Source organism: Canis lupus, chromosome 38 (assembly GCF_048164855.1).
Source record: "Canis lupus baileyi chromosome 38, mCanLup2.hap1, whole genome shotgun sequence".
NCBI lineage: Eukaryota > Metazoa > Chordata > Mammalia > Carnivora > Canidae > Canis > Canis lupus.
Genome location: NC_132875.1, coordinates 3,424,349 through 3,442,984, shown reverse-complemented (window position 1 = coordinate 3,442,984; position 18,636 = coordinate 3,424,349). Strand labels below are relative to the sequence as shown.

The 18,636-nt window shown below is 49.0% G+C and overlaps 1 protein-coding gene across 9 annotated transcripts in view; it reads right to left on the bottom strand.

The window, feature by feature from the left end:
- NOS1AP (nitric oxide synthase 1 adaptor protein) overlaps positions 1-18,636 on the bottom strand; it is a 277,804-nt gene that overhangs the window by 204,649 nt on the left and 54,519 nt on the right. The window contains exon 1 of one of the 9 annotated variants that reach the window (XM_072814415.1): positions 5,936-6,043. The exons of the other annotated variants lie outside the window; for them this stretch is intronic. The gene's annotated coding sequence lies outside the window, so the exon portion shown is untranslated. Of the gene's footprint in view, positions 1-5,935; positions 6,044-18,636 lie in introns of those variants that run through there. 9 annotated transcript variants of the gene reach the window in all.

Below are 18,636 nucleotides of genomic sequence, written 5' to 3'. Positions count from 1 at the left end.
AAACATGGGGTGCAGGCAGGACAAGAGAGAGGAGTGGTGGCTTTCTGGCTTTGGACAGGTTTCCTAAAAGGAACTTAGAGGAGGACACCCAAAATCTCCACCCGCTAATGCCTTCCTCACCCCATCAGCCCCCACCCATCCGGGGACATATGCACGCACACACCGTATACCTTCACACACGTGCAGTGCACATACACTCACACCCCACATGCCACATGCACACACGCCCCACAAACATGCTCCTCTCACACCCACACGGTCACCACACATACTAAGAGCTTGCGGTCAGCTCCCAGCACGTACGCACTGGTCTGCCCTCCTTCCCAACCACGTGACGTCACAAATCCGCCTTTCTGAGGATCCACCTGCAGCCGGCAGCCCCACGGTAGACGCACCGCAGGGTCAAGTTCCCCTCTACACATGCCCCTCGGGGTCAAAGGGACTAAAAGGAACCACAGGTAGGGGTCGGGTCCACCTCTCTCAAAAGCTAGACTTTCGGGCAGCCCAGGTCACTCAGTGGTTTAGCGCCGCCTTCAGCCCAGGGCATGACCCTGGAGACCCGGGATCGAGGCCCACGTCAGGCTCCCTGCATCGAACTGGCTTCTCCCTCTGCCTCTCATGAATAAATAAAATCTTTAAAACAAACATTAAAAAAAGCTAGACATTCACACCAGCGACATGAGTCGAAAGGCAGGAGCACAGAGCCAGGGAGGCAGGCGCGAGGTCAGAAAGCCCCGACGGCAGTGCAAGGGCGGCCTCGCAACCAGCCGTGTCAGCAAGCAGGCCACCTCCACAACTAACTGCAGTCCCCTGGAGCCCCTACTTTGGGCCACAGGAAGCGCAAGACACAGTGGGATCAGTCGGTGGCGAGTGGCCCCGGGGCTTCCCACGGGGCTTCCCACTCTCCGGAGGGCTGGCTCCCGGGCCTGCACCTCACCCACTGCCCTGCTAACAAGCTGTCAAGAGCCTTGTTTCTGTCGTCCTGCAGGGATAAGGAAAAGCCAAAGGTGGACCCACAGCGACAGCGTCCCCTTTATCTGCTTCTCCCGTGGGACGCAGGGGGCTGGGGGCCCTGTGACCACAGGGGCGGGCTGGCTCGACGCCTGGGAACCGAAGGAATCGTTTCCAGAAGGGAAACTTGTGTTCTTTCCCCTCCCTATCATCCCCCACGCTGTGCTCCTCACCTATAGGCTTCTTGGTCTCCGTCAACAGCCCCCAGGAACACCTAGTGGTTGATCGAGCCTGGAACAGGGGAGTTTGCACCCTCGAATGCCAATCCGCTTGTGTTACCCCCTGAGGACCCGGGGGCTGGCTGCCAAGTGCTCTGAGGAGGACCATCAAAGCCTCGGCCTGGCCCACGCTGCACAGTCTCATCTCACAGCACCGGCCCCTCCGTTGCTGGGAAGGCCTCAAACACGTCGCACATTCAAGGGCTTCCATGTGTGCCCTTCCCCGTACACGGAAGGCTCCACTTCTGCCCTCCCTCTCTCCAGTCCTCCATCATCCACGGTCCTGCAGACCTGCCTCGGCTCGACTGCCCTTTGCTGCCCCCCAGGCCTCCCGCAACCCCCTCCAGGTCCCCTGCAGACCACGGACACATGGCCACGTACAGGACCTCCCAGCACCAGTTAACCACGCCCGCCCACCTGGAATCCTCCAGGGAGGAACATACCCAGCCCCAGCGCTCCTGGCACAACCCCGGCTCCGACGAGGGGCAGGACAGGCCTGAGCCCCGGACTCTGACCGGTGTTCCTGCCTCCTCCCATCCGCTGTCCCGCCCTGTACGCTCCCCCCCTGTTGTGATTCTATAAACTCCCCACACTTTTGTGCAGGTACCTGCACTGGACCCCAAGCCAGATGCTCTTACAGCAACACATGCAATTCCCGGCTTGCCAGGGGAGGAAGCACATCAAACCCTTCTGTTGGTGGATTCTTAGTCACCTGGCATTCTGTAAGACTTCTGTCAGAGTCCCTGCTGTGGGGCATCTCCTGGGGCTGCATTCAGAACATCTACCACAGAGCTTAAGGGGAGAATAAAGAGGTTTTAAAATATCCAGGCCCACTTCTTTTTCATTAGTATCTAGAAGGGGGCGGGGGGGAGAAAAAGCCTAGAAGGAAGACGCAATTTGTAGCAAGTAATCAAGATATGAGATTGCCTGCGTGTGTTTTATCTGTGGCTTCATCTTCCAGATAAGCAGGAGCTGGCTGCAAACGAGGTTCACCAAAGGACTCTGGATAGTGTTTATAAGTTTCTGGACAACCTCAGCCTGGGTGCTGGATTCATACCTTGCAAAATTACTTTCATTTTCCTGCTTGAACTTTCTGGAAATTAACTCCCGGGGACCCTGATGAAATGCTCTGCAGGTTGGGTCTCCTGGTGCAGGAATCAACACTAAAAAGCAACAAGACTTAACAGCCACCCATGGACTAATGTGTTAGACTTTCTGTCATCACCCACCTCAGGAACTCCCTTTAATTTATAAGGTTTCTGTCCACTGTTTCCAGGGACTCCCCCCTCAAAAAAAAAAAAAAAAACCTAAAAAACCAACACACACAAAACTGATATAGGAGTCAAAAATAAATATATCAGATGATCCTGCCTCTGATAATGTTGGAGGAACTGTATCACTGGACTAGGCCTCCAACAAGCAATAAATATGAAGTCTGGACAAGATTATTAAAAAAAAAAAAAGTAATAACTTTGCAGAGAAGGTACAAAGAATGAACCGAAATATAAACTAGGACATTAGTTAATAACATATCAGCATCGACAACATCGTAAATAGCACGGCCCTGATGCAAGATGCTAACAGGGGAAACCGAATGTGGGTGGAGGGCGGCGGGCAGGTGGAGGCAGCAAGGGGTATAGGGAACGCTGTCCTTGCCACCCAATTTTTCTGCAACCCTAAAACGTAAAGTCTGTTACTTGAAGTAATAAAAATAAGCTTGAAGGCACTAGAGAGAGACCAGGAAGAGGCAGGCTTGGCAGGGAACCATCCCCGGAGGGAGGCGGCTGCCCGAGGCGAGGCTCAATTTGTGTCGACAAATCGACACCCAAGCACAGCACCAGCTGGCTGAAGGCCGGGCCCAGGAGCCCAGACAGACAGCCTGGGGGGTATGGACACCAGAGATGGGATAAGCAGAGGAACCGGAGAATTGGGGCAGAAATCCCCAACAGGAGGGGATCATAGAAGGTGAACCTCAGCCAGGTGCATGGGGGACCTCCAAGCCACACATTTGCATTGGAGAGTCCACGGAGCCCAGGAGAAGGGGGCAGCTGCCCACACAGGGAGTGGCAGATTTAGGATTTCAGACCAGCCATGTGAACCAGCACGAGAGACAAAAATGAAGCAGCCCGGGTGGCTCAGGTTTAGCGCCGCCTTCGGCCCAGGGCGTGATCCTGGAGACCTGGGATCGAGTCTCCCAGCAGGGAGCCTGCTTCTCCCTCTGCCTGTGTCTCTGCCTCTCTGTGTGTCTCATGAATAAATAAATAACATCTTAAAAAAAAAAAAGAGAGAGAAACAACAATCAACACTCTTCAGAGGAGAATAGCAGAATCTCACGTCACAGGGCTGTTAAGGCCCTACAGATACGGGGAAAGGCCACTGGGCCACACTCCCTGAGGGCAAAAGCACAAGCCTCCCCCGCCCCATAAGAGGGCACAACCTAAAGGTCCCTAGCGGCTGCCTTCCCAGCTCTGACCTCCCTGAAAACCACGCAGTTCCACAGCCACAGCCCCCAGCCCACGCCGTGCGAGATTCAGGAGGAAGCCCCCCCGTTACCGAGGACCACAACGACAATGAGGCCTAGAGCAGAGGGACGCAGAGCAGAGGAGGGGCTAGCTCTCCCCAGCCCCCCACCCTCGGGCCTGCCTGTGCCCACTCTCTCCTCTCAGGTCCAGACCCAGCGCGCTCCTGTCCTGTTGCCCTGCCCGCCTTCTCACATCCCCCCCCCGCCACCCCGGGTTTTCTGGCCGCCCCGTGTCCTCTCCTTAGAAACACGCACGAGCACGCGGACGCGCTGCTGGCATCTAGAAAGCACCAGGTGGGAGGGCCCATCTGAACTAGTCCCTTAGCCAATCCCGTCCTGATACCTTCCAAAAACTGAATCAGAGAAGCAGAGGGATTTCAAATCCAAAAGGCACCTCAGCAATCCTGTCGGAAGGGACGTCACAAAACAGCAGTGACAGAGGAGCGTGTGAAGAGTCCTTAGCCGGGGATCCTGCGGGCGCTTCCTAAGCGCCACCGTGACGACCCCCCGCAGGGGCTCCTCTTGCCCTCGTCACCCTTAGGTCTCCTTCCCAGTGCTTTCCGTGGTCTGCAGTTAGGGGCTGGGCCTCCTGCAGGAGACCGGGAGCTTCCAGAGGGCCAGGCCCTGCCCTCTCAAGTCCCCAGGCCCAGCCCTCGGAACAGGCCCAGCAGAGTAAGACCCGGCATCTGCCCAAGGGACGAGGGGCGGGCGCGGCCCCCACCGCCTAGGTGACCTTCCCAGGACAGAACTGGGGCCCCGGGGCCCACTCGCCCTGCTCCAGGCTGGCGCCACCGCTCCGACGGGAAAGTTCTTTCTCTGCCTCAGAAGCTACGCCTGGCGCACAGCTGAGCGGCCTGCGGAGCGGGATTATGAATGTGACCTGGGGAAAGTTCTCGCCTCATTTAGCATCGAACAAAGCAGCATTAACTGCAGGCGGCGGCGGCCCCGGATTCCAGGGCGCGCTCAGCCAATGACCTTCCCCTAACCGCTCTGGGGGAGGGGAGGACAGACGTGGCCTCCGGAGGTCACCCTCGCCACTTCTGCGGCCTGGGCCTGCTCGGCCTTCGCCAGGTGGAGGTGAGCAGGAGGGGGCGCGGGGGCTTGGCAGCACCCATGTGGACGTGTCCCAGCGTCCCTGCCCCCGACCGCAACACGGCAGAGGCCTCGGGGCAGGTTCCCCCACCCTCCTCTCCACACACACACACACACACACACACACACACACACACCCAGAAAAGCTTCCAAAATGCTTGAAATGCAGCTGCACACCACGTCTCTATTTATTTGTAGTCTAAGAGGAAAGAGGCATTTATATTTCTTCCTCTCTCTCCCAGCCCATCCAAAAAAGGAAGTACTATTTGAGGGCCATCTGATGTGACTGTGTCACTATTGATCAGAGGCCCAGCGGGGGCCGATGAATGTGCGCCGGAGATCACAGCAGCATCCTTCCTGCTCCTCAACATTAAGGGGCTGGGTGCAAAATAATTGCGGTGACTTGTCTTTATGCTAATGCCATGCGCCTCTCTGCAAGGGACAGAGGGCAGGCCTGAACCATCCAGAAGCCCGTGGAGAGGCTCTCGGGGTCCTTTGAGTCCAGTAGCAAAAGCTGAGATGGGTTGGCCTGATTATTTCTCTTTCTTACGAGGATCTGAGAGAGACACAGCAAAGGGGAGAGAAAAAACAAGACGGAAAAACATGTTCCGGTCTTCCAACCCTCTGCTCCGAATGAAAGCCTCAGCTCTGAGTTAAAATCGGGCACCTGTCACCGCGGCCACCGTGGTGGAGAGGAGAGGCCGGAGCTGGGCCCTGCGCATCTGGGAGGCCTCCTGGGCCAGCGGGCTGCCTCCCCATGGTGGGGGGGGGGGGTTCACACCACAGTGACAGGCACAGAGAAACGCTGACCAGGCTGGGCCACAATTAGTCACCACCTGTAAACCCACCAGGTATGCCAGGAATGCAAAGATGAACAAATACCATGAGATCACAGGGAAGCCAAGCCCTGATGGCTGAGCTGACGTGGCCGTGAGGGGCCACTGGATCCAAACCTTCACTGTGCGGAAGGCAGAACTGGGCCTGCGGGAACTGAACCCCAGCAGTGGGTGAGGCAGGATCGGAACCCGGCCCGCCCCCGGATACAGCGGCAGGTCAACACTGTCCGTGCCCCCGCCGAGGCCTGGTTCACTACCTGGAACTCAGGGGCAGCTGCAGGGCGACGCCCGGGCGCCCGAAAGCTCGGAAGCTCAGACACAAGCCGAAGAACCGCAGGACACCGAGATCTGCAGGAGAAGGACAAAAGCTCACTACCCGACTCATGGAAGGCCTTCGGGAATAGAACGTAGAAACAGGGGGAGGGGCGCCTGGGGGGCTCAGCCCTTGAGCCTCCGCCTTTGGCTCAGGCTGTGATCCGGGGGTCCTGGGATGGAGTCCTGCATCGGCATCCCCAGAGGGAGCCTGCTTCTCCCTCTGTGTGTCTGCCTCTCTGTCTCTCGTGAATAAAAATGTTAAAAAAAAAAAAAAAAAAAAGAAGAGAGAAGAGAGAAGAGAGAAAAAAAAGAAAAGAAAAGAAAGAAAAGAAAAGAAAAGAAAAGAAAAGAAAAGAAAAGAAAAGAAAAGAAAAAAGAAAAAAAGACCCCAGGGATGATGCTGGAAAGAGATCCTCTAATTCCACACATAAAGAACAAAGGCATTCACCTTGGGGCAGCACTGACGTTCTATACCAGCTGAATTCTAAGTATTTCATCTCTCCAAGCCTTGGTTTCCTCCTTGGAATACAGCTAGTACCTGTACTGCCTCAACGTCAGGGTTGTCCTAAAAAAATCAAAATTAGATCCTACAGACCAAAGTTCCACAGTTTCTAAAATATCACATGACCGGCGCACCTGGGTGGCTCAGACCATGAAGCATCTGCCCTCGGCTCAGGTGATGATCTCGGGACCCTGCGATCAAGCCCCACATTGTCGTCGGGCTCCCTGCTCAGTGGGGAGTCCGCTTCTCCCTCTCCTTCTCTGCCCCTCCCCGCTGCTTGTGCGCTCTCTCTCCAAATAAAGTCTTTTAAATAAATAAATAAAATACCACAAAACCATAAGAACAGGATATTCTTTGTACCATTATATTCTTGCTTTACAGGCCTATAGACGTTGAAAATACAGAATTCATAGCTTTACAATAATCACCCCTTGGATTCTCACAGATTGAAGACTGTGACAAAGCAAGAGGAGCTCCAAGACGCCATGGCATCAAGGGAAGGTGGAATCAAGAATTTAGTCCCACAGGCTCCCACAGGAGGTGGGGAGGGGTGAACACTAGGAACAGAGAGTGACCGGCTGCACAGACCACTGACAAACACCCCAACCCTGCAGCGGGAGCGGCGGTCACAGGGCTCACCGAGCCTCACGGGGTGTGTGCAGTGTGAGGTAAACCCCTCGCCACATTTCCCTCCTGACTGACGGAGCTATGATCAGGGACAGCCTTCCCAGAGCTGGGGATGCAGGATCTCTAGCCTCCTCATCATCTATCAGCATCACTGAATGAAACCCCACAACCGAGTAAAATTTCCAGGTAACGGTCATGTACCCCACTGAAATATCCAACCCTTCTCAATTTTGAACGGTCTCAATTAGAAGCTTCCTATAATATATTATATTCTGCCCTAACCACCAAGATTCCATAAGCTAGAACTCACCTTATTTCTTTAGGATTCAGAATTACCATTATATATATCATTTACTGCATAAACTATACAACGAGAAGGGCCTCCAGATTACTATTATGCCTTCTGAGTCCTGGAGGCTGATTTTAGAATATTTCCTACACTGTTAGCAGCAAGAATGGTAACAACAGGCTATATATCCTTCTGTCTTTAACAATAATTGTCCCCAATCCTCAAGAAAGTATGAGCAAGACAAATCCACCAACCTATAAAGAAGATTATACATAGTGACCAAGTGTGATTTATCCCAAGAATGTAAGGTTGGCTGCACATAGGACAGTTAATACCATTTAATAAAATAAAGATCAAAGGTCATTTAATCAACTGAACAGACAAGAAGTATTTGATAAAATCCAATACCCTTTCATGATGAAAATACTCAACAAACTGAACGGTAGGAAAGTTCCTCCATCTAATAAACCAACAAATGAACCCACAGCTGCTATCATAGTTAATGGTGAAAGACTGACGGTTTTCCCCCCCGCTAAGTTCAGGACCATGTCAAGGACGTCTGCCCTCATATCCCCTCTATTCAACATGATCTAGGAGTTCTAGGTAGGGAATCAGGTAAGTAAAGAAATAAAAGGCATCCAGGTTGGAAAAGAAGGAGCCAAACTATCTCTATTCATAGACGACGTGATCTTGTATATAAAAAATCCTAAGGAATATACACAACACACACACACACACACACACACAAAATCAGTGAAGGAGTTAAAAATGAAATTAAGAAAACAACTCCAAAAAAAAAAAAAAAAAAAAAAAAAAAAAAAAAAAAAAAAAACAACCAACTCCAGGGGAGCCTGGGTGGCTCAGTTGATTAAGTGTCTGCCTGTGGTTCAGGCCATGATCCCAGGGTCCTGGGATCAAGCCCCACATCAGACTCTCTGCTCAATGGAGAGTCTCCCTCTCCCTCTATCCCTTCCCCTGGCTTGTGCTCTCTTGCACATAAACAAATGAAGTATTCTTTTAAAAAAAGAAAATAGGTAGAAGGGGAGGAGGGCGGGGGGTGGGAGTGAATGGGTGACGGGCACTGGGGGTTATTCTGTATGTTAGTAAATTGAACACCAATAAAAAATAAATTAAAAAAAATAAAAAATAAAAATTAAAAAATAAAATAAACAAATGAAGTATTTTTTTAAAAAAAGAAAAAAAAATTCCATTTACAATAGTGTCCAAAGAAATAAAATACTTAGGAATAAACATAACAAAAGAAATAGAAGGCCTGGGATCCCTGGGTGGCTCAGCGGTTTGGCGCCTGCCTTTGGCCCAGGGCATGATCCTGGAGTCCCAGGATCGAGTCCCACATCGGGCTCCCGGCATGGAGCCTGCTTCTCCCTCTGCCTGTGTCTCTGCCTCTCTCTAGGTCTATCATGAATAAATAAATAAATTTTAAAAAAAAGAAAGAAATAGAAGACCTATACACTTAAGATTACAAAATCTCTCTGCAAAACTTAAGACCTAAATCAGCAGGAAGACTTTCCATGTTCATGAAGTGGAAGACTTAAGATGGAAATGCTCCCCAACTGCTCTACAAATTCAATGCAATCTCTATTAAAATCCAGAACCTGTTGATCAACTGGCACTTCTAACACCAAACGTGTAAGTTTTCGACACCAACTAATTCTCCAATTCTCTGCAAACACCAATGTAATTTAATTCTGACACTCAGTATCTGGAGTTAACACATGCCTCACAGGTTAAGAGCGCAGCCCCACAAAACCACCCCCATTTCAGATGCTGCTCGGAAGTCTCGAGCCTCCCATCTCCCTTCTCCCATCTCCCATCTCCCTCTGGCCAACCATCTGTAAGTCAGGGATTCCCATGAACCCCTCACAGGTTCAATAATTTGCTTTAACAGCTCATAGAACTCAGGGAAATCCTTTGTTACTATTCCCAAATTATTATAAAGGATGCAAGCGAACAAAGAGGTACGTAGGTACGTGGGAAAGGGCGCAGAGCTCTAGTAAGCCTCTCTGAGCAGGCCACCCTTCCAACACCTCAACGTGTTAACAAACTTAGGAGCTCTCCATTGTTTAGGGTTTTTATGGAGCTTCCACTACATAGGCATAATTAAGTCACTGGCCATTGAGACTGAATTCAATCTCCAGGCCCTCTCCCTTCCCCTAAGGTCAGGAAATGAGGTTCAAAGTTCCAACCTTCCAATTTTATGGTTGGTGCCTCTCTCACAACCAACCCTCATGCTGAAGCTACTAGGGGCCCACCAAGAAGTCACTTCATTAACATCAACTCAAGGTTGAAAGACGCTTCTTATGAACAAAAGATGTTCTTCTCACCCTTAGCATTTAGGAAATTCCAAGAGTTTTTAGGAGCTCTGGGTCAGGAAGCAAAGACCAAATTTATATTTATTGCATTACAGTATCACAAAATCCAACTGGCCTTTCTTGCAGAAATGGACGAGCCAATTCACGTGGAAATCCAAGAGGCCCAGAAGAGCCAAAACAATCTTGAAAAAGAACAAAGTTGACAGACTCAGAATTCCCAATTTCAGAAATCACTACGTAACTATAGTAATCAATATAGTGTGGTACTGCTATAAAGCTAGACGTATAAATCAATGGGATAAAAGTGAAGAGTCCAGAAATAAATCCTTAAATTTATGGCCAGCTAATTTTTGACAAGAGTGTCGAGACAATTCATTGTAGAAAAAAAATGGTCTTTTCAACAGTGGTGCTGGGACAACTAAATATACATATGCAAAAGAATGAAGTTGGACTCCTACCACACACTATTATGTAAAATTAACTCAAAATATATCACACATGTAAGTGTTTACAAAATTCTTAGAAGAAACCATAGGAGTAAATCTTTATGAGCTGAGATCAGGCAATGGTTTCTTAGGACACCAAAAGCACAAACAGAAGAAAAATAAACTGGACTTAATCAAAATTAAGAACACTTGGGCTTCAAAGGATACCATCAAGAAAGCCAAAGGATAACTACCATAATGGGAAAAAATATAAGTCAGATCTGATAAGGGATTTGCATCCAGAATACGACACTTACTGCACAACAATGAAAAACAAACCACCCACATAAAGAATAGACAAAGGATAGGATTAGCCATTTCTCGCCAAAAGATAAATGGCCAATAAGCAAATGGAAAAAAATGCTGAGTCATTAGTCATTAGGGAACTGCAAATCAACACTACAATGAAATACACTCCACACCCACCAGGATGGTTAAAAATAAGACCAAAAATAACAAGTGTTATTGAGGATATGGAGAAATTGGAATCCTCATACACTGCTGTAAAAAAAAAAAAAAAAACACAGTGCAGCCACTTTGGAAAAACGGTTGGCAGTTCTCAAAAAGCTAAATGGAGTTAACATGCGAACCAGCAATTCCACTGCTCGGTATGTACCCCCCAAACATGAAGACCTAAGGCCACACAAAAAGTTGTCCGTAAATGCTCATAGCTGCATTATGCAGGACAGCCCCCAAAATGGAAAAATCCCAAATGTCCATCAAGGGATCACTGCATAAAGAAAATGGGGCGTATCCATAGATTATTATTTGGCAATAAAAAGGAACAGAGGGCTGATACATGCTACGGCATGGGTAAACTCCAACATCATGCCAGGGGAAAGAGGCTGGTCTGGTCACAAAAGACAACACGTTATGGGAAATTTCCACAATAGGCAAATCCATAGAAACAAAGTAGATAAGCAGTTGCCAGGAACTAGGAGAGCAGTAATGGTAGTTTTCCTTTGGGGAGGATGAAAACAGTCTGCAATTCCATAGCGGTGGTGGTCGCACAAGTGTGTGAACATACTGAAAACCACTGAATCGTACACCCTCAACACAGTGAATTTTAGGATACATAAATTTATCTCGACAAAGCTGTGATCTTAAAAAACACACACACACACGAAAAATAACTGCCCGCCTTTTGATTTGCTGTGAACAAGAATTACAACCAAATTGGGTTCCGAGTGAACTTCTCAAGTGCTCTCTCTAAGGCAAGGCTATGACCCTCCACGTCCATACTGGCCGCTCAGACTCTTCTGGGCTGTTCTGCGTGGCTGGCTGTCATCTAGATGCTTAAACTCATCAGATAAAGCATTCCAAGGGAAAATAAAATGAGCTATAACTGTTCTGAATTTTAGTTCTAGAAGATCTATTTCCCACCCCCAAAGATTATGCGTTTTTCCCCACATTGTAAGAGTATAGCAATCTCATTTCATATTCCTACTCTCCAATGCAGTAAAACGAAAAAGCAGCTCACAAAATAGATTATTTCTCGATCACGCTGAACCTTCTAAAGCAAAGACTCCCAGCACCACGACATTTCTGGGACTGCCTGAGTGAACCAGGCTCACTAGGGTGATCCCAAAACACAAACGGCACTAATCATCTAGGCAGGAATGGATTTTCAAAGACATACCAAGAAAAAAATAAAATAAAGTGATGCATTAGACATTTTGCAACTTAAAAATTCCAATCTTCAAGACCACAACTGATAAGGGGGGGGGGGGTGGAAGGTCAGGCCATGACGAAATTAAGAAGTAGATTTCAAGGTTGGAAGGGACAGTAGACACAGATCATGTTGCCTGACACCCCCCCCCCCAACACACACACACCTACACACACCTGGAATTTTTAATTTATTTAAATTCAATTAACGCACAGTATATTAGTTTCAGAAGTAGAGTTCAGTGATTCATCAGTCCTCTATGATGCCCAGGGCTCATTCCATCATGTGCCCTCCTTAATGCCCATCACCCAGTTACCCCACCCCCCACCCCACCCCTCCAGCGACCCTTAGTTTGTTTCCTATGATTAGAGGCTCTTATGGTTTGTCTTCCTCTTGGATTTCGTCTTGTTTTATTTTTCCCTCCCTTCCCCTATGCTGCTTTGTTTCTTAAATTCCACCTGAGTGAAATCATGTAATTGTGTCTTTCTCTGACTTATTTCACTTAGCGTACCTTTTAGTTCCACCCACATCATTGCAAATGACAAGATTTCATTTTCTGATGGCTGAATAATATTCCCTTGTATAGATGCCACATCTTCTTTATCCATTCATCCGTCGATGGACATCTGGGCTCTTTCCACAGTGTGGCTACTGTGGGCATTGCTGCTATGAACACTGGGGTGCGGGTGCCCCTTCGGATCACTACATTTGTATCTTTGGGGTAAATCCCTAGTGGTGCAATTGCTGGGTCATAGGACAGCTCTATTTTCAACTTTTTGAGGACCCTCCACACTGGTTTCCAGAGCGGCTGCACCAGCTTGCATCCCCACCAGCAACGTAAGAAGGTTCCCCTTTCTCTGCATCCTCGCCAACATCACCATTTCCGGACTTGTTAATTTTAGCCATTCTGGTCAGTTTACACCTGGAATTTTAATCTCTTCTGTAAATGCCTGCCATGTCGTCAACCAGCCCGTGCTTAAATACCACCCCTGATGAAGAGATCACCACCTCAGACAACAGAGCTGTTGAAAGTTAGAAAACAACAGAGCTGTTAGAAAGTTCTCCTTTTTATGGCAAGCTAAAATTAGTCACCATAAAGATTCAGGCCCTACGCTGTCCTCAAACATGTAAGGATAGTTCTCACCACCCCAGCAGCCACAGGCCTTCTGCTCCACACATTATAGCTCCTCGGGGCTGTAGAATTCCAAGGGCTTTATGGATAAAGCTTCACTACTCTCCTCCAAAAGGCATCTCAGGTGCTACCAGCTATCGAACACAACCATGCGTGCCCTCCAGCGGCCCAGGGCCCGAGAAGGGAACAGTCTAAATGAGGATAAAGTGAGGAGTAACAAAGGAAACAGGGAGAAGCCAGGGAGGGAAACCAGAGACACCCAAAAGGGCCGGCTGCCCCAACAGGCTGTGCTTTCACCCTGATGCCAACCAAACCCTGAGCAGCAGCGAGCTCCCGAACTCCAGGCCGACACACGAGTTCCTCTGCTCTTGGCTCAGCCACTAGGCTACACTGGTCTTTAATCCACGTAAATGGAGACCAGGGATACTGGGTCCTTTTTCCTCACACAAGAGTTGAGAAAACAGTGGTATCGTGCACTTTATCTCTGAAAGGAGAAATAATGCAGACAGACCAGTTATTACTAAGAACAAGGGTGGCAAAGTTCATCTCCAGCGAGCTTTCGATCCCTTTCCTCATGGTCCCAGTTCCCCTGTATCTGGCCCTCCTCCCAGCATCTCCACAATTTCTCTCCCCTCTTCCCTCGTCCCCACTAAAACTTACCGATCCGGTGTTCTGAGTTCCTTCCCCTAACGCTACACACAGCTAACTAATTACATAAACTAACCCATGGGAGGAGAACACTGGCAGCAAATGGCTAATTAACTAGGCCAGCCAGGTGACACATGGAAACCAGATATCCTCACGTGCAGGTCACTGGCCAGAGTCTCCAGCACTGAGGATCAGATCAATAGAGTGAGTCTATTGGGGATAGAGATGCCCTTTAACTAAAGCCTTCAGTTCACAACATGGAAGCTTCGGTCTTTTCTGCCCCAGGGCAAGTGATGGCTCTGCACAGAGAATTAGAGGCTGGGATTCTGGACTCGGAAGGGAGGTAAGCAAGGCATAGCTGAAAGAACCCAGGCTTTGGAGTCAGATCTGGATTAATATCTGAGCTTCAGTTTCTTCTATAAACTAGGACAAAGTCTACCCTCCTTACAGACCCACTGTAAAGATTCAATGAGATAATGCACACAAAGTGCTCAGTTCTTATACCTTTTTAGCTCCCTGTCTAGAATAGTTCTCCCTGCTATACTTAGTTCAGTCATCAGTTGTGAGTTTTTATGTGTTTGATTCTTAGATTAACCTGTGTCCTCCTCCCTAACTCGATTGCAAGGACTAGGGCCACGGTTGTGATCACCACTGAACAGAGCACAAAGCCTGGCCCATCAAAATAAATGAACATATGTAGCTTTTCCTGTTAAACAAAAACCTTTAGGATATTGTTCTTTTACCTACCCTTAGGCAATCTCAGACTGTTAAGCTTGCATCTAATGACCCAACTTCCCATGGTGATCACCCAACAGTCCTCATAGCAGAGTAATTAATCACCACCACCACCACCCATCACACAGCAAATACTTTCGCAGTGATGGTTCACAGAGGGTAATCCAGGTAATCTAGAGAAAGCAGGAAGTCTAAGGAGTCAAAAGTCACAGTAACAATTCCTCTCACCAAAAGGAAGAGAGAAAAATGGTAAGCCACAAAGATAATCAAGAAATCTAATCCAAGAGTCCACGAGAGTAGACAGTGAGAGGAGGCAGAAAGGAGGGGAACACATGGACCATGAAGACAGTTTCCCAGAGAGAAGAAATGATGGAAAGGAAGCATAAGCTTCTCCAAGAGGGCATCTCCAAAGGTTTTCATCCCCAACTCTTGTTTTACTCCAACAGGGCAGGATGACTGATGTCCTGATCCAACTGATGTCCAATGATCAAGTGGTTTGTTCAAAGTCACCCAGTTAGAGAGTCAAGGTAAGACTATGACCCAGGCCACCAAGACAATGCTCTAAAAATCACAGGACAGAATCGAATGAAAAGACTGGGCAGTTCCAAACCTCAGCTCTGCCTCTTTTAAACTGGTCTATGAAGAGGAACCAGCTGGCCAATATCCCTGTGACTCATTTTCTTCATGGGGAAATGGAACCTTGTGAGATTATAAAGGGATTAAGTGAGACTATGTGAGAAGAACATATGGTAGCTCATCAGAGCCCTAGTACTTTTTAGAAATTACAGCACACAGGGCCCCTGGGTGGCTCAGTCGGCTTAGCGTCTGACTCCTGACCTCGGCTCAGGTCATGATCTCAGGGTAGTAAGATCGAGCCAAGTCGGGTTCCATGCTCAGCACAGAGTCTATTTTTTTTTCTAAAGATTTTATTTATTTATTCATGAGAAACACAGAGAGAGAGAAGCAGAGACACAGGCAGAGGGAGAAGCAGGCTCCATACAGGGAGCCTGACGTGGGACTCGATCCAGGGACTCCAGGATCACACCCTGGGCTAAAGGTGGCGCTAAACTGCTGAGCCACCCAGGCTGCCCCCAGAGTCTGCTTTAGATTCTCTCTCCCTTAGCCCCTCTCCCCCTGAAATAGATAAATCTTTGAAAAATAAGATCAGATATAGAGCAGTTTTTATTTTCCAAAGATCAGGGAGTCAAGAGGAAGAGATTTTAAGGGTGGGGGGATAGTAATAAGGAACAACCAAGCTCCATCCTAACAAAGAACTAGGTTAAGGATTGTCCAGAGGACCTAGAACAAATACAGGAGGAATCGGGTTACAGAAAAGGAAGTGGTCCAGGACAGGAACAGAAGGGGTTGCAGGCAAAGGTCTCTCTGGGACACAGAGAAATGTTTTAGAAGACAAAAGACTCTGCCAAACCTGGCCTAAAACCCGAACTTTATAAACCACACTGTTTGCCTCCCATTCTGAGAGGCCAACAAAGCACAGCAAGTGTTCAGGTTTGTCTGATGAAAGATTTCAGGAGAAACTGATATTTTAAGTAAAGATTTTTGTGGAGAGGTGGAAAAGATTCTCATTATATACCACAGAGCTAAACAAACCCAGTTAGATGTCCCTGTTGGCGGTCTATCTCATCCTTGCAGTTCTAGGAGGTTCGGAGGAGAGAACACTACAGAGGGGATGAGGACAAAAAGCCAGCCAGCACGGGCCAGGAGGCGGCCATGGGGGCAGAGGGAAATGCTGCAACAGGTGCTGAGCCAGGACCCTCATCCACAAGGAGCCCTCCGCCAGAGGCTCACCTATCAGGAGCCACAAGGTTCCTGGTGCATAAACAGCAGGGGCAAGGGCAGTGGGGGTGAAGGCCAACCAGATAACCAGCCACCTCAGTTTGCGTAGAGCGGTTCCCTGGTTTGAGCACTGAAAATTCCACATGGGAGGAATCCCCAGTCCTGGGCAAACCCTGCCCCTGTCCTGGTTGGTCACCCCAGGTGCAAGTGTCCCCTACCCCGGTTTTGTCCCCACCCCCGGAGTGCTACCGGTACTAGCAGCTTCACCAGCTAAGCACCACTCCTAGGGGAGGGCCTTCTGAATGCCTCGGCTCCTGGGGAGGTCTTGCAGGCACCATCTTGCCAGAGTTACAGGGATGCCCCCTGAAGTGACACTCAGGCATACCAGCTTCTTCCTCTGTCATCTGCCCCGAACTGGGGAAGGGGGCAGAGGAAGCGAACAAAGTAAAACGTTATTCAAGAACATAGCAATTAATAACCACATTAACGGGGCACCTGGTTGGCTCAGTGGTTGAGCAGCTGCCTTTGGCTCAGGTCATGATCCCAGGGTCCCGGGATGGAGTCCCGCATTGGGCTCCCTGTAGGGGGCCTGCTTCTCCCTCTGCTTAGGTCTCTGCCTCTGTCTCTCATTAATAAAGAAAAATCTTTAAAAAAAAAAAATAACCACAGTAATATCAATGTATGTATTTCTGTACAAATTCTGAGAACTATAAACTCTTCACCCATTACCACAGTCTTATCCTGTTGGGCCACTCTTCCCACATTTACAAAACCAAACCAAAGGAAAACCACGGTTCCATTATCATCACTGCCCCATTAGCCTACATCGGCTTCAGCCTCCCTAAACAGGAATAAGAATACCTGTTCTTCCCAGCCTCAGTTGGAACAGAATGTGTGTGAGGCTCAGTAGAGTGATCGATAGATTTTGAAGAGCATAAAGTCCTACAAGAGCAAGAGGTGACATCATCATAATACAGTGGAGATGTGGCTCCAGGTCCCTGCCCAGGGACCAGGTGACACAATCAGAGGGAGAAGGCAGGGTAGAGCCAAGCCAAAGCACCATTTTCCGGGCTGGGGTCAATAGACCCTACCTTTGTACAGCCCCACCTGCTCCCTGGATGCAGGGCAATGTCTCTAGTCAGGGGACTGCCTTCGGACACCATCTCTCTCCCAGAAAGGGCGAGGCAGAGGTGGTTCTCAAGGTGCCACGGTCTAAGATCCCAACCGTAAAGCATCACCAGACCGTCAGTGCTGTTGGTTTCCACTGTGGGATAGCTCCGAGGCAGCGTGGTGGAGTGGAAAGGGTCTACATCTCAACATAACCACATACCAACTGCGGGGTCTCAGGAGACTTGCTCACCCTCCTGAGTGAGCCTCAATTTCCTCATCTGACAAGGGGGAGAATGCCTAAGTGAAGGCTTGCATATAAAAATTAAACAGGATGGGGCACCTGCGTGGCTTCATTGGTTAAGCATCTGCCTTTGGCTCAGGTCATGATCCCAGGGTCCTGGGATCGAGCCCCGTGTTGGGCTCCCTGCTCAGCGGGGAGTCTGCTTCTCCCTCTGCCTCTCTCTTCTGTTCACGCTCTCTAATAATTAAAATCTTTAAAGGAAAAATTAGAAAGAAAATTAAACAGGATAACATATGCAGAGCCCAGAGTGCACCTTTCTACATAGGAAGTCTTCCCTGAAGAACTTCAAATTCAAAGGAAATGCTCAAGACACCATGGGTTCCCATCCCTCCTTGGGCTCGCTGTCCTGCTGCCCCAGCATGGTCAGCCCAGAACTGCTGGGCATGCAGAACACCCTCAGGGACTGTGGGAGGATTCACTAACTGGCTGTGAAGGGCACCGGTCTACTCAGCTGCTAGTTTTCCTTCTGGAAGGACACAGAGCCTTCACCACAGGTTTATAGGACTTGGTGAAATGTGACAAAAAACCCACAAGACCAATCAATATTCATGTTCTTGCCCTGCTGAAAACACACAGCTTGATGGCATTATGAGATGCCCCTTAATGAGATCTTGTGAGTTCTGGTCAATAAAATGTAGATAGAAGTGATGTTCACCACCACCAAACCTGGTTATTAAAAAAGACCCCCACAGGACATCCTTGCTGTCTTTCCCATTCAAGGAGGATAAACAAGATGGAAAGAGTCTGGATCCCCCTGGAACTAAGGACCGTGCAGTGTGAAGTGAGAAATACTGACATAAGCCACTTAGAGTTTGGTGTGTGGTAGCCAGCTGCCAAGATGGCTCGAAACGACTCGCCTCCTGGTATTCACACCCCTGTGCGGTTCCCTCCAAGTGCGAGTAGGCCGCTCTGAGTCACCAGGAAACGGTCACAGACTGACAAGAGTATGAATTCTGTAGTTGGGTTTTTAAGACATTACCTCTCTCTCTCTAGTCACCTGCTCTGGGGGAAGCCA